At 58.4% G+C, this 20,396-nt stretch overlaps 1 non-coding gene across 1 annotated transcript; it reads left to right on the forward strand.

The window, feature by feature from the left end:
• The first annotated feature begins 10,448 nt into the window (after positions 1-10,448).
• LOC131860863 (5S ribosomal RNA) lies at positions 10,449-10,567 on the forward strand. The gene has a single exon (XR_009359947.1). It is a non-coding gene; the product is annotated as a 5S ribosomal RNA (ribosomal RNA).
• The last annotated feature ends 9,829 nt before the right edge of the window (positions 10,568-20,396 follow it).

Consider the following 20,396-nt stretch of genomic DNA (forward strand, 5'->3'; position numbering starts at 1 on the left):
TTGATAATTTCTTCTGGGATGTTGAGGAGTACCTGTCGTGTGCACCGAAGACGTCTGATGAGGCACAGGTCAAGGATATTGCAACATACCTTACCGGCAGTGCGAAGCTGTGGTGGCGAACGCATCAGGCAGATGAACGCGCTGGGAAGACGGTGAAACCGATCAAGTCCTGGGCTGACTTGAAGGCAGCGCTTCATGATCAATTCCGACCTGGGAATTCGGATTGGATCATCCGATCCAGGTTCGATGAACTCAAGCATACTGGCACTATTCGAGAGTATGTCAAGGCATTTCAGGTGTTGGATTTGGAATGCACCAAGTTGAGCGACTTCGAGAAGTTATTCCTCTTCACTAAGGGTCTGCAACCCTGGGCGAAGGATGAGCTGAGGAGACAGAAAGTTCAGACTTTGGCCGAGGCGATCACAGTTGCGGATGGGCTGCTCGATTATAAGGGCGATGCAGCTAGGGGCTTTGGTGGAGCTCGAACAGACTACAAGAAGAACTTCCGCCGGAAAGAGAAGAAGGGAGGCGGACCTCCTTCTGATCCTAACGGCGAGCCCAGGAAGAAGAAACCGAAGAAGTCGAATGGAGGAGGTAACCCGAAGAAGAAAGATCACACACAGACTGAGAAGAAGAAGGATCGTGATCCAGGGTGTTTCATCTGTGGCAAAGATGATCACTGGGCACGGAGCTGTCCAGATCGGAGTAGGATCAACGCGCTGTTGTTCGAGGAGAAGAAGTTGCCCGCAATGAGCACCTTGCAACTCCTGAATGCAGTGCAACATTCTACCGAAGTGGCCGATAAGCACGAGTTGTGTTTTGTGGAGACTTTCTTTGGCAACAAGAAGGTGCTAGCTATGGTGGATTCAGGTGCCACCCACAACTACATCTCCGCATGCCGAGCGAAGAAGCTTGGACTCAAGATCGAGCCCACTACAAATCAGTTCAAGGCGGTGACCGCACCCGCGCAGCAGGTGAGCGGTGAGATCCATAAGGAAGTCATCCGAGTTGGGTCGTGGCAGGGTGTGCTTGATTTGATCGCCATTGGAATGAATGAGTTCGATCTCATACTCGGGCAGGAGTTCTTGAGGTCGGCATCAGCAGCTGTGGTGCCACACTTGAGCTGTTTGCTGATATTGGATCCGAGCAGACCAAGTATGGTTCCGATGATGAAGAGCGTGGAACAGGATCTCCTGTTGAATGCGCTCAGTGCTAAGCAGGTTGGCAAGGGAAGGCGAGAGGAGTTGTTTTTGGCCGCACTGATTGGAGATTGGGATGAAGGAGAGTCGTCAGGACCCTCTAACACCTCGGCGATCCAGGATGTGTTGTCCGAGTTTGCGGATGTTATGCCAGACCAGCTCCCAGCTGTGTTACCACCGAGGAGGCACGTTGATCACAGGATCGAACTGGAGTCAGGGGCAAGACCACCAGCGAAGGCTCCTTATCGACTCTCCGCACCAGAGATGGAAGAGTTGAGGAAGCAGTTGGCAGAGCTCGCTGAGGCAGGATACTTGCGTCCCTCCAGATCACCTTATGCTGCTCCAGTATTGTTCCAGCGCAAGAAGGATGGAAGCCTTCGGATGTGTGTGGACTATCGAGCTTTGAACAAGCTCACCATCAAGAACAAGTATCCGTTACCTCTCATAGCGGATAGCTTTGATCGACTGGTCGATGCAAGAGTGTTCACCAAGTTGGACCTGAGGCAGGGTTACTATCAGATCAGGATCGCGCCAGGTGATGAGGAGAAGACCGCGATCACGACGAGGTATGGTAGCTATGAATTCTTGGTTATGCCTTTTGGTCTCACTAACGCTCCTGCAACCTTCAGCACCTTGATGAACGATGTGTTTCGCTCATTATTGGACAAGTGCGTTGTTGTGTATCTGGATGACATTTTGGTATACAGTCGAGACATGGAGGAACACAAGCGGCACCTTCGGGAGGTGTTTGCTTTGTTGAGAGAACATCAGCTGTTCGCAAAGAAGGAAAAGTGTGCTTTTGCGCAGGAGGAAGTGCCGTTTCTGGGCCATATTCTTGGTCATGGCCAGATCCGACCAGACCCGGAGAAGCTTCAGGCAATCCGAGACTGGGAGCCGCTTCGCAATGTGCATGAGGTGAGACAGTTCCTTGGTTTAGCTAACTACTATCGCAAGTTTGTAGCAGGCTATTCCCGGATTGCGAGCCCCTTGACGGATCTGTTGAAGAAGGACCGCGGATGGAAATGGGGCGATAAGCAGCAGACAGCATTTGAGTTGCTAAAAGACAAGTTGACTGAGGAGCCAGTCCTTGCTTTGCCGAAATATGGCCAACCTTTTGAGGTCCAAACCGATGCGTCCGACTATGCCATGGGTGGAGTTTTGATGCAGGATGGGCATCCTGTGGCATATGAATCTCGGAAGTTGAATGACAGAGAGAGGAACTACTCGGCGCATGAGAAAGAGATGACTGCGATAGTGCACTGTTTGAGAACTTGGAGGCATTACTTGCTGGGGGTGCCGTTCATAGTGAAGACAGACAATGTCAGCTCCACTTACTTCAAGACTCAGTCTAAGCTCACCCCGAAGCAGGCGAGGTGGCAAGAATTCCTGGCAGAATTCGACTTTGAGCTGATATACAATCCGGGGCGACATAATGTGGTAGCCGATGCACTTAGCAGGAAGGCACAGCTTGGTGCTTTGAAGCTCCTGGGTCAGAGCCAAGTTGTGTTGAACGAAGACATGATTGAGAAAATCAAGGAGGGACTGGAGAATGACTCGCAGGCGTGGCAGATTGTATTGCAGGTGCAAGCTGGGCGAACTCGGAAGTTCGCACTTCAGGATGGACTCCTGTACTTTGCCGCAAACCGAGTCTACCTTCCGAAGTGGAGAGATGTTCGCAAGGAGGTCTTGCAGGAGTGTCATGATTCCGTTTGGGCAGGGCATCCGGGACAGAAGCGAACAATGGCCTTGTTGGAAAGAGGCTTCTACTGGCCTAACATGAGGGACGATGTTGAGAGGTATGTGAGGACTTGCCTCACTTGTCAGCAAGACAAAGCTCAGATGTTGCAGCCGGCGGGCTTGTTGCGTCCTCTCCCCGTTCCTGTGCGACCTTGGGCAAGTGTGAGCATGGACTTCATCACACAGTTGCCGGAAGTAGATGGACATTCTAGCATCATGGTCGTGGTAGATAGGTTCAGTAAGTATGCAATATTCATTGCATGTAAGACCTCGTGTCCAGCCGAGGAGGCGGCCGAGCTCTTTTTCAAGAATGTGGTCAAAAACTGGGGTATACCTTTGAGCATTGTAAGTGATCGGGACCCTCGATTCACTTCGAGCTTCTGGCAGGAGTTGTTCAAGATTGTTGGGACCCGACTCCTGATGAGTTCGGGGTTCCATCCCCAGACTGATGGACAGACAGAGCGGATTAATGGCATCCTCGAAGACTACCTAAGGCACTTCGTAGTCTCGGATCAGAGGAACTGGCCTAAGCTGCTGGATGTGGCCCAGTTCTCCTACAATCTGCAGAGGAGTGAGTCCTCGAAGTTCAGTCCTTTTGAGTTGGCTACGGGCCAACAACCTCTTTCACCCCACACAGTCTTGGCAGGATACCAAGGCGAGAATGTTGATGCAACAGAACGACTGAAGAGCTGGAATGAGAAGGTGGACTTGGCTCGTTACCATCTCACCCAGGCTTCAGACAGGATGAAGAAGTTTGCTGACAGGCACAGGCGTCGATTGGAGTTTGATGTTGGCGACAAAGTTTTGGTTCGCATGGATCAGGACCGATTCAAAGTCCCAAAGGGGCTGAGTGCTTCGTTGGTCAGACGATTTGATGGACCTTTCGAAGTCATTCGGAAGATCAATCCCGTCGCCTACCAACTCAACTTACCCCTCCATCTCAAGACTCATCCTGTTTTCCACGTCTCTCAGTTGAGACCGCATCATCCAGATGACGAAGATCTGATAAGAAATATTCCGAACAGAGGCCCGGCGAATGTGTTGGACAATCCGGACCGCAGAGTCAGCCAGGTCCTTGCAATGCGAACACGAGGAGGAGGCAAGAACGGCATCCGTGAGTTCTTGGTGATGTTCGAAGGACAGGGACGCGACTCCGCTTCCTGGGAACGCAGTGAGTCGTTATGGCGAGACGAGGAGATAATCATGGAGTTCCTCTCCAGGAGGAACCCGCCCAGACAGGAGTAGATTTCTGGGTCAATGCCTCCCAGTGCTTTGTGCAGGGGTGCTGGCGTCGAGGGCGCCGCCACTAGTTTAGTGGGGGAGGATGTAACGGGTCTGCATTGGGCAGAATACTTGCACAGTTTTTGGATCGGGTCCAGCCTTAGTGGGGTTCCATTTTGCATCGGAACTCTTTCTTTTGCATAGCCGACATGGAATTGGTGTTTCACACAGCCGACTTAATTCATTTCATCGGCGGGGCCGATATGTTTTATTTCCTTGGCGGGGGCCGACATGGGACTTGGCCGATGTTCTTCTTAGCGCGGACTTAACTCATATGAGTCCGGACCTATAGGGGCGCTAATTTTCCATTGGCGGGATTCCTTTTGGGCCGGCCCTATCCGCCCAACGGCTCTTTTATTTGGGTCCGACCCTCCAGTATATAAGATGAGCGGGATGCTCATTCTTGGCAAGCAGAAGCAGATTCAGAATCAGGATCATCAGCGATCAAGCATTCGGCAGCGAGCAGACGAGCAGACAGATGCGAGTCTTCGGCGTCGCAAGTCTGAGTGCGAGTATTGCAGCGAGGGACTTTATTGCTCAGGCGAGCATTGGGGTCTTGTGACTTGGCGATCTGGCACCTCGAGGAGCTAACTGGTTCTCCTCTCGAGCGAGCCGATCCCAGTCTGAGTCGAAGGGACTCTTTGTAACTTGTCCGAGTCAGATTGGCTGGCTGGGCAATCCATTTGGGGGCGACCGGTATTTCTCAATACCGAGTTCTATCCAGCATTGTAATCTTTGAGGATAATAATAAAGGATATGGGCACCTCGCCCCACCTTTGAATGTTGTGTTGTCTATTTTATTCCGCATTGCATCGTATCCTTTTATGCATTCTGGGAGCAAGTCGATCTGCATTTTCATTGTGCATTCCGCTTTAGCGCAATATTGGAAGGGACGAGGCGTAGGCCGAAGGTCTCTGACCTTGAACAGATCCGAGTCGGGTCGGGACTTGTCGGTGCCGCACAGGCTTAACTCCCAAAGCCCGTGACATCCCCTATATAAGTTATTTGTCCGATTCTCAAGCAGCCGAAGTCTGGTCATCGAATCGGGTCAAAGACCACAACTTCCGACTTTACCCACAATGCAAGTCATCGAATCGAACATCGGCCCCCGAGTCGGACTCCATGCGTATGTCAGGTCATCGGACCCAAATTCTGCCTTCCTGCGCATGGCGGGCCATCAATATCAACTCGGTCATCGGACCCAAACTCCGCCTTTCTGCGTATGGCACGCCTTCAAATCGGTCATCGGACCCAAATTCCGCCTTCCTATGCATGGCGGGCCATCAACATCAACTCGGTCATCGGACCCAAATTCCGCCTTTCTGCGCATGGCACGCCATCAACTCGGTCATCGGACCCAAATTCCGCCTTCCTGCGCATGGCAGGTCATCGGACACAAATTCAGACCTCGCGAATATGCATACGTATCGAATCGGTCATCGGACCCAACTTCCGACTTCATCCATACTGTAGGGTCTCTGAGGTTGGCGCGGTGCGCTCAACCCGGGGAGTCGACCCATCGAAGCATACACCTCCCCTATATAAGCTATTTGTCCGATTCCCACACCTGTGTAGTTTGCACCTCTGACCAGGACATCGACCCCAACTTCCGAACTCGACTGCAACGACGGCACCAGCGCCTTGGTGCGCACCTTGCGACGCACAGTCCCAACATTCGCCTTCCTGCACATGGCAGGTCATCGGACCCAAATTCCGACCTCGCGAGTATGCCTACATATCGAATCGGTCATCGGACCCAACTTCCGACTTCATCCATACCGTAGGGTCTTTGAGGTTGGCGCGGTGCGCTCAACCCGGGGAGTCGACCCAACGAAGCATACACCTCCCCTATATAAGCTATTTGTCCGATTCCCACACCTGTGTAGTTTGCACCTCCGATCAGGACATCGACCCCAACTTCCGAACTCGCCTGCAACGACCGAACCAGCGCCTTGGTGCGCACCTTGCAACGCACAGTGCCAACATTCGCCTTCCTCAACATGGCAGGTCATCGGACCCAAATTCTGACCTCGCGAGTATGCCTACATATCGAATCGGTCATCGGACCCAACTTCCGACTTCATCCATACCGTAGGGTCTTTGAGGTTGGCGCGGTGCGCTCAACCCGGGGAGTCGACCCAACGAAGCATACACCTCCCCTATATAAGCTATTTGTCCGATTCCCACACCTGTGTAGCTTGCACCTCCGATCAGGACATCGACCCCAACTTCCGAACTCGACTAAAAAGACCGCACCAGCGCCTTGGTGTGCACCTTGCAACGCACAGTGCCAACATTCGCCTTCCTACACATGGCAGGTCATCGGACCCAAATTCCGACCTCATGAGCATACCTACTAATCGAATCGGTCATCGGACCCAACTTCCGACTTCATCCATACCGTAGGGTCTTTGAGGTTGGCGCGGTGCGCTCAACCTGGGGAGTCGACCCATCGAAGCATACACCTCCCCTATATAAGCTATTTGTCCGATTCCGACACCTGTGTAGTTTGCACCTCCGCTCAGGACATCGACCCCAACTTCCGAACTCGCCTGCAACGACCGAACCAGCGCCTTGGTGCGCACCAAAAGTGCGCACTTTTGGTGCGCACCAAAAGTGCGCACTTTTGGTGCGCACCAAAAGTGCGCACTTTTGGAGGGCACTTTTTGGAGGGCACTTTTCTGCGCTCCAAAGGTGCGCACTTTTGGAGGGCACTTTTTGGAGGGCACTTTTCTGCGCTCCAAAGGTGCGCACTTTTGGAGGGCACTTTTTGGAGGGCACTTTTCTGCGCTCCAAAGGTGCGCACTTTTGGAGGGCACTTTTTGGAGGGCACTTTTCTGCGCTCCAAAGGTGCGCACTTTTGGAGGGCACTTTTTGGAGGGCACTTTTCTGCGCTCCAAAGGTGCGCACTTTTGGAGGGCACTTTTTGGAGGGCACTTTTCTGCGCTCCAAAGGTGCGCACTTTTGGAGGGCACTTTTTGGAGGGCACTTTTCTGCGCTCCAAAGGTGCGCACTTTTGGAGGGCACTTTTTGGAGGGCACTTTTCTGCGCTCCAAAGGTGCGCACTTTTGGAGGGCACTTTTGTGCACTCCAAAGGTGCGCACTTTTGGAGGGCACTTTTCCTGCGCTCCAAAGGTGCACACCTAGGTGAGCACCTTCGACCACACCTTGTAGCACACCAAACTCTGACTTTCGACTTCATCCGCAATGCAGGGTCTTTGAGGTTGGCGCAATGCGCACAACCAGGGGAGTCGACCCATCAAACCCAACACCTCCCCTATATAAGCTATTTGTCTGATTCTCATACATGCGTAGCCTGCAAGAGCAATTAGGACATCGACCCCAACTTTCGGCTTCTAAACGAAAACAAGGTCTTTGAGGTTGGCGCAGTGCGCACAACCAGGGGAGTCAACCCACCGAATGCAACACCTCCCCTATATAAGCTATTTGTCTGATTCTCATACATGCGTAGACTGCAGCAATGATTAGGACATCCACCCCAACTTTTGACTTCTTAAACAAGACAGGGTCTTTGAAGTTGGTGCAGTGCACACAACCAGGGGAGTCGACCCATCAAACGCAACACCTCCCCTATATAAAGCTATTTGTCCGATTCTCATACGTGTAGTCTGCAGCAGCGATTACGACATCGACCCCAACTTCCGAATTCGTTTGCATTGACCGCACCAAAGGTGCGCGCCTTGGTGTGCACCCTGGAGTGCACTTTGGTGCTCACCTCGGTGCACACTTTGGTGTGCACCAAAGGTGCGCACCTTGGAGCGCACCAAAGGTGTACACTTTGGAGCGCACCACATAGGGTCTTTGAGAGGTTGGCGCAGTGCGCACACCAAGGTGGGTGTTGAGGTGCGTGCCGAGGTGGGTGGGTGCTAGGGTGCGCTCCATGGTGGGTGCCAGGGTGGGTGCGTGCTAGGGTGGATTCCAAAGAGGGTCATAGGGTGGGTGCCAAGGTGGGTTGGTGATATAGTGGGTTCAAAGGTGGGTACTAGGGTGGGTTCCAAGGTGGGTCACAAGTTGGGTGCCAGGATGCGTGGGTGTTAGGTTGGGTGCCAAGGTGGGCTCCTGCGTGGGTGGGTGCTAGGGTGGGTTTCAAGGTGGACGCGAGGGCGGGTGCCAAGGTGGGTAACAAGTTGGGTGTTAGGATGGGTGAGTGCTAGAGTGGGTGCCAAGGTGGGTGGGTGCTAAGGTGGATGCCAAGGTGGTTCACAGGGTGGGTGGGTTCTAGGGTGAGTTCCAAGGTGGGTCACAGGTTCAGTGCTAGGGTGGGTGTCAAGGCGGGTGTCGAGGTGCCTGGGTGCTAGGGTGTGGATGCCAATGTGGGTCATAGGGTGGGTACTAGGGTGGGCTGCAATGTGGGTGCCAAGGTGGGTAACATGCTCGGTGGGTTCTAAATTGGGTGCCAGGGTGGGTGTGCACCCACCTTGCCCGAGGTGGGTGCCAAGGTGCCAGTGTGGGTGGGTGCTAAGGTGGATGCCAAGGTGGGTGAGAAGGTGGGTGATAGGTTGAGTGGTAGGATGGGTGGGTGCCAAGATGGGTCACAGGGTGGGTGCAAGGGTGGGTAGGTGCTAGGGTTGGTGTCAGGGTGGGTGGGTGCTAGGTTGGGTTCCAAGGTGGGTGCGAGGGTGAGTGTCAAGGTGGGTCACAGGTTAGGTGCTAGGATGGGTGAGTGCTAGGGTGCAAAGGTGCCAGGGTGGGTGCTAGGATGGGTCGATGCTAGGGTGAGTGGCAAGGTGGGTCCACAAGTGTCAAGGTGGGTGCCGAGGTGGGTGCCAAGTTGGGTTCCAAGGTGGGTGCCAACGTGGGTGCTAGGGTGCGTGGGTTAAAGGGTGTGTCACAACGTGGGTGCCAGGATGGGTGCGCACCCACACTGGCCAAGACGGGTGCAAGGTTGGGTTCCAAGCCCGGTCACAGGCTGGGTGCTAGGATGGGTGGGTGCCAAGGTGGGCACCAGGGTGGGTGCACCCACCCTGGCCAAGGTGGGTCACGGGGTGGGTCCTAGGGTGGGTAACGGGGTGGGTACTAAGGTGCGTGCCAAGGTGGGTCATAGGGTGGGTGCCAAGGTGGGCACCAGGGTGGGTGTGCACCAACCCTAGCCAGGGTAGGTCACGGGGTGGTTGTCGGGGTGGGCTTCAAGGAGCCAAGGTGGGTGGCAAGTAGCCAAGTTGCGTGCCAAGGTGGGTGTCGGGGTGGGTGCCAAGGATCCAAGGTGGGTGCCAAGGAACCAAGGTGGGTGTCTGGGTGGGTGCCGAGGTGGGAGCCAGGGTGGGTCCCAAGGTGAGTGCAAAGGTGGGTGCCAGGGTCAAGGTGAGTGCCAATGTGGGTTCCAAGGTGCCAGGGTCAGGGTGAGTGCCAATGTGGGTTCAAAGGTGCTAAGTTGGGTGCGAGGTTGGGTGTGAGGGTGGGTGGGTGCCAAGGTGTGCTAGGTGGAAGCCCGGGTGGGTCGGCATCCCATGGGTGTCGAGTTGGGTGCCTGATGGGTGCTTCTTGTCAAGTTTTAGTCGTCGGGACTCATTTCGAGCCTTAGAGGTCGTTTCTTGTCCGGTTGCCCTGTCTTCGACCTGGGAACCCAATTTTGGTCCTCGGGTCCCATTTTTTTTTGTCTCGCATCCCACTTTTGGCCTGTGGCCTTTTCGGGGTCGATTCTCGTTTTGGGCATCAGAGCATGTTTCTTCTCCTAAAACCCAATATTTGTTTATTAAGTCTCGGAACACATTTTTGTTCTCGTGGACCCATCATGGGTCTTGGAACGCATTTGTGGTCCTTGGGTCCCATTTTGCATCCCGAAACTTGTGTTTTGGTGCTTGATCCCTATTTTGGGTGCCCACCTTGCACCAAGTGCGCACCCGGGGCAAACCGAGCGCCTTGGTGCACCGGGGCAAGATCGAGCGTGCACCCGAGGCGCCCCGAACATGCACCAAGGTGCACTCGGCCCACATGTGAGCGCAGGTCGTTGCGCCCGAGGTGGTGTGTGGGCACCGCGTTGCAGACGGGACACTGCACGCACACGACGCCCCGTCCAGGTGCACGCACGTAGGCCGGGCCGGGTGCACACCCGATGCCCTAGCAAGGTGCGTGCACCCGGGCAGGGCTCACACTTGGCGAACGGGGCGCACTTCGCGAGGGAGGGTGTGCACCTCGACGGGGGTGGGTGGCCGGGGTGGATTCGCACGTGGGTCGCGGTTTGCTAAGTACACACTGCGACAAGCTCATAACGGGTGCGATCATACCAGCGTTAGTGCACCGGATCCCATCAGAACTCCGCAGTTAAGCGCGCTTGGGCCGGAGTAGTACTGGGATGGGTGACCTCCCGGGAAGTCCCGGTGTTGCACCCTTTTTTAGTTTTTCGCCGGGCGTCGCAATGCTATTTGAATTAACCTTTTGCCCGTTTGCGTTCTCGTCGGGGCCGGGCCGGGCCGGGGTGCGTTGCCCGCACTACCGCGCGCGCCGGGGCGACACCGAGCGCGCACCCGAGGCGCCCCGAGCACACAGGCCACGGTGCAACCCGGGCGTTGTGCGCGCACCCCGGTGCGCCCGAGGTGCTGCGCGCGCACCCAGGTGAAATCGGTGTGCACCTCGGCCAGTGCGCGCTCGGTCGAGTCGCGCACGTTGGCCAAGGTGCACGGTGATGTTTCTTACTCTAAGGTTCCGCACCAGACGCCCGGGACAGGTGAGCGAAGCTGGGCGGGGCCGGGTGCGCGCCCGGGGCAGGTGCACGCAGCTGGAGAGAGCTTTGGAGCGCACCAGAGGTGCGCACCTTGGAGCACACTTCGGAGCGCACCAATGATGCGCTCCATTCAAAAGTTTCCTGAAAAGGCAAAAAAAGTTGAGATTATAGAATTTCCCACTTGAGAGATTGTAAAAAAAAAAAATTTAAAATGAAGGAAACGCGGGTGCCAAGGTGTGCGCGCCCGGGTGCGCAGCCCAGCCAAGGTGTGCGCACCAAGGCGCCCACCCTGGCGAAGGTGCACGCAAGGTGCGCACCCGAGGCAAACCGGACAATTAACCCAACTTTCGACTTCGCGCGCACCTGCGCACCTTGGAGCGCACTTCGGAGCGCTCCTTGGTGCGCACCAATCTTGGGCACCTCGGAGTGCACCATGGCGCCCACCAAGGTGCGCACCCGGGGCAAACCGAGCTTCGACTTCGTGCGCACCTTGGAGGCGCCCACCAAGGTGCGCAGCCCAGCCAAGGCGTGCGCATCAAGGTGCGCACCCGGGGCAAACCGAGCTCCGACTTCGTACGCACCATGGAGCGCACAAAAGGTGCGCAACCCAGCCAAGGTGTGCGCACCCCGGGCAAACCGAGCTCCGAATCGTGCGCACCAGAGGTGCACGCCATCGTGCGCACCTTGGAGCACACTTCGGAGCCCTCCTTGGTGCGCACCGATGTTGCGCACCTCGGAGCGCACCCGGGGAAAACAATGCAATTAACCCGACTTTTGACTTCGTGCGCACCTCGAAGCGCTCTCGGGTTCGCACCTCGGAGCACACCGAGGTGCGCACCTTTGATGCGCTGCCTTCACCAATTTCCAGAAAAGGCAAGAAAACATTGAGAAGGTGTGCGCACCGAGGTGCCCACCCTGGCGAAGGTGCACGCGAGGTGCGCACCCGGGGCAAACCGGGCTCCGACTTCGTGCACGCCATGCTGCGCACCTTGGAGGGCCATGGTGCGCACCTTGGAGCAAACTTCGGAGCGCTCAATGGTGCCCAACCCAGCCAAGGTGCCCACCGCGGCGAAGGTGCACGCGAGGTGCGCACCCGGGGCAAACCGGGCTCCGACTTCGTGCACGCCGCACCTTGGAGCACACTTCGGAGCGCTCCTTGGTGCGCACCAGGGCGCGCAAACCAGCCGAGGTGCCCACCCCGGCGAAGGTGCACGCGAGGTGCGCACCCGGGGCAAACCGGGCTCCGACTTCGTGCACGCCATGGTGCGCACCCGGGGCAAACCGGACTCCGACTTCGTGCAGGCCGCACCTTGGAGCACACTTCGGAGCGCTCCTTGGTGCGCACCATGGTGCCCACCAGGGCGCGCAACCCAGCCAAGGTCTGCACACCAAGGTGCCCACCCCGGCGAAGGTGCACGCGAGGTGCGCACCCGGGGCAAACCGGGCTCCGACTTCGTGCACGCCATGGTGCCCACCGCGGCGAAGGTGCACGCGAGGTGCGCACCCGGGGCAAACCGGGCTCCGACTTCGTGCACGGCGCACCTTGGAGCACACTTCGGAGCGCTCCTTGGTGCGCACCATGGTGCCCACCAGGGCGCGCAACCCAGCCAAGGTGTGCGCACCAAGGTGCACGCGAGGTGCGCACCCGGGGCAAACCGGGGTCCGACTTCGTGCACGCCGCACCTTGGAGCACACATCGGGGCGCTCCCGGGTTCGCACCGTGGTGGGCACCTCGGAGCACACCAAGGTGGGCAGCGAGGTGCGCACCTTTGATGCGATGCCTTCACTAATTTCCATAAAAGGCAAAAAAAAACGAGATTTTAAAATTTCCGTTTTGAAAGATAGTGAAAAAAAGGGAATGCTGGTGCCATCTTGAGCCCGCCCTGGTGCGCAGCCCAGCCAAGGTGTGCGCACCAAGGTGCCCACCCTGGCGAAGGTGCGCGCCCGGGCAATTAACCCAACTTCCAACCTCGCGCGTGCCAGGGTGGGAGCGCACCCAACAACCGGGCCTGGGAAGAGCCAATGCGAGAAACCCCACCAAACGCTCTGACAAAAAAAGAGGGGGCGCTCCAGTAACCCCGCTTCGGAGCGCACCCTGGGCAAACCCAGCCAAGGTGCCCACCCCGGCCAAGGTGCAGGCGAGGTGCGCACCCGGGGCAAACCGGGCTCCGACAACGTGCACGCCGCACCTTGGAGCACACTTCGTAGCGCTCCCGGGTGCGCACCTTTGATGCGCTGCCTTCACTAATTTCCAGAAAAGGCAAAAAAAAAGGGAGATTTTGAAATTTCCGTTTTGAAAGATAGTGAAAAAAATGGAACGCGGGTGCCATCTTGAGCCCGCCCTGGTGCGCAGCCCAGGCAAGGTGCCCACCCTGGCAAAGGTGCGCACCCGGGCAATTAACCCTACTTCCGACTTCGTGCGCGCCAGGGTGGCAAACCGGGCTCCGACTTCGTGCAGGCCGCACCTTGGAGCACACTTCGGAGCGCTCCTTGGTGCGCACCATGGTGCCCACCAAGGCGCGCAACCCAGCCAAGGTCTGCACACCAAGGTGCCCACCCCGGTGAAGGTGCACGCGAGGTGCGCACCCGGGGCAAACCGGGCTCCGACTTCGTGCACGCCATGGTGCCCACCGCGGCGAAGGTGCACGCGAGGTGCGCACCCGGGGCAAACCGGGCTCCGACTTCGTGCACGGCGCACCTTGGAGCACACTTCGGAGCGCTCCTTGGTGCGCACCATGGTGCCCACCAGGGCGCGCAACCCAGCCAAGGTGTGCGCACCAAGGTGCACGCGAGGTGCGCACCCGGGGCAAACCGGGGTCCGACTTCGTGCACGCCGCACCTTGGAGCACACATCGGGGCGCTCCCGGGTTCGCACCGTGGTGGGCACCTCGGAGCACACCAAGGTGGGCAGCGAGGTGCGCACCTTTGATGCGATGCCTTCACTAATTTCCATAAAAGGCAAAAAAAAACGAGATTTTAAAATTTCCGTTTTGAAAGATAGTGAAAAAAAGGGAATGCTGGTGCCATCTTGAGCCCGCCCTGGTGCGCAGCCCAGCCAAGGTGTGCGCACCAAGGTGCCCACCCTGGCGAAGGTGCGCGCCCGGGCAATTAACCCAACTTCCAACCTCGCGCGCGCCAGGGTGGGAGCGCACCCAACAACCGGGCCTGGGAAGAGCCAATGCGAGAAACCCCACCAAACGCTCTGACAAAAAAAGAGGGGGCGCTCCAGTAACCCCGCTCCGGAGCGCACCCTGGGCAAACCCAGCCAAGGTGCCCACCCCGGCCAAGGTGCAGGCGAGGTGCGCACCCGGGGCAAACCGGGCTCCGACAACGTGCACGCCGCACCTTGGAGCACACTTCGTAGCGCTCCCGGGTGCGCACCTTTGATGCGCTGCCTTCACTAATTTCCAGAAAAGGCAAAAAAAAAGGAGATTTTGAAATTTCCGTTTTGAAAGATAGTGAAAAAAAGGGAACGCGGGTGCCATCTTGAGCCCGCCCTGGTGCGCAGCCCAGGCAAGGTGCCCACCCTGGCAAAGGTGCGCACCCGGGCAATTAACCCTACTTCCGACTTCGTGCGCGCCAGGGTGGCAAACCGGGCTCCGACTTCGTGCAGGCCGCACCTTGGAGCACACTTCGGAGCGCTCCTTGGTGCGCACCATGGTGCCCACCAGGGCGCGCAACCCAGCCAAGGTCTGCACACCAAGGTGCCCACCCCGGCGAAGGTGCACGCGAGGTGCGCACCCGGGGCAAACCGGGCTCCGACTTCGTGCACGCCATGGTGCCCACCGCGGCGAAGGTGCACGCGAGGTGCGCACCCGGGGCAAACCGGGCTCCGACTTCGTGCACGGCGCACCTTGGAGCACACTTCGGAGCGCTCCTTGGTGCGCACCATGGTGCCCACCAGGGCGCGCAACCCAGCCAAGGTGTGCGCACCAAGGTGCACGCGAGGTGCGCACCCGGGGCAAACCGGGGTCCGACTTCGTGCACGCCGCACCTTGGAGCACACATCGGGGCGCTCCCGGGTTCGCACCGTGGTGGGCACCTCGGAGCACACCAAGGTGGGCAGCGAGGTGCGCACCTTTGATGCGATGCCTTCACTAATTTCCATAAAAGGCAAAAAAAAACGAGATTTTAAAATTTCCGTTTTGAAAGATAGTGAAAAAAAGGGAATGCTGGTGCCATCTTGAGCCCGCCCTGGTGCGCAGCCCAGCCAAGGTGTGCGCACCAAGGTGCCCACCCTGGCGAAGGTGCGCGCCCGGGCAATTAACCCAACTTCCAACCTCGCGCGCGCCAGGGTGGGAGCGCACCCAACAACCGGGCCTGGGAAGAGCCAATGCGAGAAACCCCACCAAACGCTCTGACAAAAAAAGAGGGGGCGCTCCAGTAACCCCGCTCCGGAGCGCACCCTGGGCAAACCCAGCCAAGGTGCCCACCCCGGCCAAGGTGCAGGCGAGGTGCGCACCCGAGGCAAACCGGGCTCCGACAACGTGCACGCCGCACCTTGGAGCACACTTCGTAGCGCTCCCGGGTGCGCACCTTTGATGCGCTGCCTTCACTAATTTCCAGAAAAGGCAAAAAAAAAAGGAGATTTTGAAATTTCCGTTTTGAAAGATAGTGAAAAAAACGGAACGCGGGTGCCATCTTGAGCCCGCCCTGGTGCGCAGCCCAGGCAAGGTGCCCACCCTGGCAAAGGTGCGCACCCGGGCAATTAACCCTACTTCCGACTTCGTGCGCGCCAGGGTGGCAACCGGGCCTGGGAAGAGCCAATGCGAGAAACCCCACCAAACGCTCCGACAAAAAAAGAGGCGGCGCTCCAATAACCCCGCTTCGGAGCGCAGCCGGGGCAAACCCAGCCAAGGTGCCCACCCCGACGAAGGTGCACGCGAGGTGCGCACCCGGGGCAAACCGGGCTCCGACAACGTGCACGCAGCACCTTGGAGCACACTTCGAAGCACTCCCGGGTGCCCACCGGCGTTGCGCACCGTGGTGGGCAGCGAGGTGCGCACCTTTGATGCGCTGCCTTCACTAATTTCCAGAAAAAGGCAAAAAAAAATGAGATTTTAAAATTTCCGTTTTGAAAGATAGTGAAAAAAAAGGAACGCGGGTGCCATCTTGAGCCCGCCCTGGTGCGCAGCCCAGGCAAGGCATGCGCACCAAGGTGCCCACCCGAGGTGCACACCCGGGGCAAACCGGGCTCCGACTTCGTGCAGGCCGCACCTTGGAGCACACTTCGGAGCGCTCCTTGGTGCGCACCATGGTGCCCACCAGGGCGCGCAACCCAGCCAAGGTCTGCACACCAAGGTGCCCACCCCGGCGAAGGTGCACGCGAGGTGCGCACCCGGGGCAAACCGGGCTCCGACTTCGTGCACGCCATGGTGCCCACCGCGGCGAAGGTGCACGCGAGGTGCGCACCCGGGGCAAACCGGGCTCCGACTTCGTGCACGGCGCACCTTGGAGCACACTTCGGAGCGCTCCTTGGTGCGCACCATGGTGCCCACCAGGGCGCGCAACCCAGCCAAGGTGTGCGCACCAAGGTGCACGCGAGGTGCGCACCCGGGGCAAACCGGGGTCCGACTTCGTGCACGCCGCACCTTGGAGCACACATCGGGGCGCTCCCGGGTTCGCACCGTGGTGGGCACCTCGGAGCACACCAAGGTGGGCAGCGAGGTGCGCACCTTTGATGCGATGCCTTCACTAATTTCCATAAAAGGCAAAAAAAAACGAGATTTTAAAATTTCCGTTTTGAAAGATAGTGAAAAAAAGGGAATGCTGGTGCCATCTTGAGCCCGCCCTGGTGCGCAGCCCAGCCAAGGTGTGCGCACCAAGGTGCCCACCCTGGCGAAGGTGCGCGCCCGGGCAATTAACCCAACTTCCAACCTCGCGCGCGCCAGGGTGGGAGCGCACCCAACAACCGGGCCTGGGAAGAGCCAATGCGAGAAACCCCACCAAACGCTCTGACAAAAAAAGAGGGGGCGCTCCAGTAACCCCGCTCCGGAGCGCACCCTGGGCAAACCCAGCCAAGGTGCCCACCCCGGCCAAGGTGCAGGCGAGGTGCGCACCCGAGGCAAACCGGGCTCCGACAACGTGCACGCCGCACCTTGGAGCACACTTCGTAGCGCTCCCGGGTGCGCACCTTTGATGCGCTGCCTTCACTAATTTCCAGAAAAGGCAAAAAAAAAAGGAGATTTTGAAATTTCCGTTTTGAAAGATAGTGAAAAAAACGGAACGCGGGTGCCATCTTGAGCCCGCCCTGGTGCGCAGCCCAGGCAAGGTGCCCACCCTGGCAAAGGTGCGCACCCGGGCAATTAACCCTACTTCCGACTTCGTGCGCGCCAGGGTGGCAACCGGGCCTGGGAAGAGCCAATGCGAGAAACCCCACCAAACGCTCCGACAAAAAAAGAGGCGGCGCTCCAATAACCCCGCTTCGGAGCGCAGCCGGGGCAAACCCAGCCAAGGTGCCCACCCCGACGAAGGTGCACGCGAGGTGCGCACCCGGGGCAAACCGGGCTCCGACAACGTGCACGCAGCACCTTGGAGCACACTTCGAAGCACTCCCGGGTGCCCACCGGCGTTGCGCACCGTGGTGGGCAGCGAGGTGCGCACCTTTGATGCGCTGCCTTCACTAATTTCCAGAAAAAGGCAAAAAAAAATGAGATTTTAAAATTTCCGTTTTGAAAGATAGTGAAAAAAAAGGAACGCGGGTGCCATCTTGAGCCCGCCCTGGTGCGCAGCCCAGGCAAGGCATGCGCACCAAGGTGCCCACCCGAGGTGCACACCCGGGGCAAACCGGGCTCCGACTTCGTGCAGGCCGCACCTTGGAGCACACTTCGGAGCGCTCCTTGGTGCGCACCATGGTGCCCACCAGGGCGCGCAACCCAGCCAAGGTCTGCACACCAAGGTGCCCACTCCGGCGAAGGTGCACGCGAGGTGCGCACCCGGGGCAAACCGGGCTCCGACTTCGTGCACGCCATGGTGCCCACCGCGGCGAAGGTGCACGCGAGGTGCGCACCCGGGGCAAACCGGGCTCCGACTTCGTGCACGGCGCACCTTGGAGCACACTTCGGAGCGCTCCTTGGTGCGCACCATGGTGCCCACCAGGGCGCGCAACCCAGCCAAGGTGTGCGCACCAAGGTGCACGCGAGGTGCGCACCCGGGGCAAACCGGGGTCCGACTTCGTGCACGCCGCACCTTGGAGCACACATCGGGGCGCTCCCGGGTTCGCACCGTGGTGGGCACCTCGGAGCACACCAAGGTGGGCAGCGAGGTGCGCACCTTTGATGCGATGCCTTCACTAATTTCCATAAAAGGCAAAAAAAAACGAGATTTTAAAATTTCCGTTTTGAAAGATAGTGAAAAAAAGGGAATGCTGGTGCCATCTTGAGCCCGCCCTGGTGCGCAGCCCAGCCAAGGTGTGCGCACCAAGGTGCCCACCCTGGCGAAGGTGCGCGCCCGGGCAATTAACCCAACTTCCAACCTCGCGCGCGCCAGGGTGGGAGCGCACCCAACAACCGGGCCTGGGAAGAGCCAATGCGAGAAACCCAACCAAACGCTCTGACAAAAAAAGAGGGGGCGCTCCAGTAACCCCGCTTCGGAGCGCACCCTGGGCAAACCCAGCCAAGGTGCCCACCCCGGCCAAGGTGCAGGCGAGGTGCGCACCCGAGGCAAACCGGGCTCCGACAACGTGCACGCCGCACCTTGGAGCACACTTCGTAGCGCTCCCGGGTGCGCACCTTTGATGCGCTGCCTTCACTAATTTCCAGAAAAGGCAAAAAAAAAAGGAGATTTTGAAATTTCCGTTTTGAAAGATAGTGAAAAAAACGGAACGCGGGTGCCATCTTGAGCCCGCCCTGGTGCGCAGCCCAGGCAAGGTGCCCACCCTGGCAAAGGTGCGCACCCGGGCAATTAACCCTACTTCCGACTTCGTGCGCGCCAGGGTGGCAACCGGGCCTGGGAAGAGCCAGTGCGAGAAACCCCACCAAACGCTCCGACAAAAAAAGAGGCGGCGCTCCAATAACCCCGCTTCGGAGCGCAGCCGGGGCAAACCCAGCCAAGGTGCCCACCCCGACGAAGGTGCACGCGAGGTGCGCACCCGGGGCAAACCGGGCTCCGACAACGTGCACGCAGCACCTTGGAGCACACTTCGAAGCACTCCCGGGTGCCCACCGGCGTTGCGCACCGTGGTGGGCAGCGAGGTGCGCACCTTTGATGCGCTGCCTTCACTAATTTCCAGAAAAAGGCAAAAAAAAATGAGATTTTAAAATTTCCGTTTTGAAAGATAGTGAAAAAAAAGGAACGCGGGTGCCATCTTGAGCCCGCCCTGGTGCGCAGCCCAGGCAAGGCATGCGCACCAAGGTGCCCACCCGAGGTGCACACCCGGGGCAAACCGGGCTCCGACTTCGTGCAGGCCGCACCTTGGAGCACACTTCGGAGCGCTCCTTGGTGCGCACCATGGTGCCCACCAGGGCGCGCAACCCAGCCAAGGTCTGCACACCAAGGTGCCCACCCCGGCGAAGGTGCACGCGAGGTGCGCACCCGGGGCAAACCGGGCTCCGACTTCGTGCACGCCGCACCTTGGAGCACACATCGGAGCGCTCCCAGGTTCGCACCAGCGTTGCGCACCTTTGATGCGCTGCCTTCACTAATTTCCAGAAAAGGCAAAAAAAAACGAGATTTTAAAATTTCCGTTCTGAAAGATAGTGAAAAAAACGGAACGCGGGTGCCATCTTGAGCCCTTCCTGGTGCGCAGCCCAGGCAAGTTGTGCGCACCAAGGTGCCCACCCTGGCGGAGGTGCGCGCCCGGGGCAATCCGGGCTCCGACTTCGTGCACTGCATGGTGCCCACCAAGGCGCGCAACCCAGCCAAGGTGCCCACCGCAGCGAAGGTGCACGCGAGGTGCACACCCGGGGCAAACCGGGCTCCGACTTCGTGCACGCCGCACCTTGGAGCACACTTCAGAGCGCTCCTTGGTGCGCACCAGGGCGCGCAACCCAGCCAAGGTCTGCACACCAAGGTGCTCACCCCGGCGAAGGTGCACGCGAGGTGCGCACCCGGGGCAAACCGGGCTCGGACTTCGTGCACGCCGCACCTTGGAGCACACATCGGAGCGCTCCCGGGTTCGCACCAGCATTGCGCACCTTTGATGCGCTGCCTTCACTAATTTCCAGAAAAGGCAAAAAAAAAAAAAAAACGAGATTTTAAAATTTCCGTTTTGAAAGATAGTGAAAAAAACGGAACGCGGGTGCCATCTTGAGCCCGCCCTGGCGAAGGTGCGCACTCGAGGCAAACCGGGCAATTAACCCAACTTCCGATTTCGTGCACGCCAGGGTGGGTGCGCACCCAACAACCGGGCCTGGGAAGCCCCAATGCGAGAAACCCCACCAAACGCTCGGACAAAAAAAGAGGGGCCGCTCCAATAACCCCACTTCGGAGCGCACCAGAAACCCCACTGGACGCTTGGGCAAAAATGTAATGCGCACCCGAAGCCCCTACCCAGAAAT

This window comes from Cryptomeria japonica, unplaced genomic scaffold, assembly GCF_030272615.1.
Source record: "Cryptomeria japonica unplaced genomic scaffold, Sugi_1.0 HiC_scaffold_20, whole genome shotgun sequence".
Classification (NCBI taxonomy): Eukaryota; Viridiplantae; Streptophyta; class Pinopsida; order Cupressales; family Cupressaceae; genus Cryptomeria; species Cryptomeria japonica.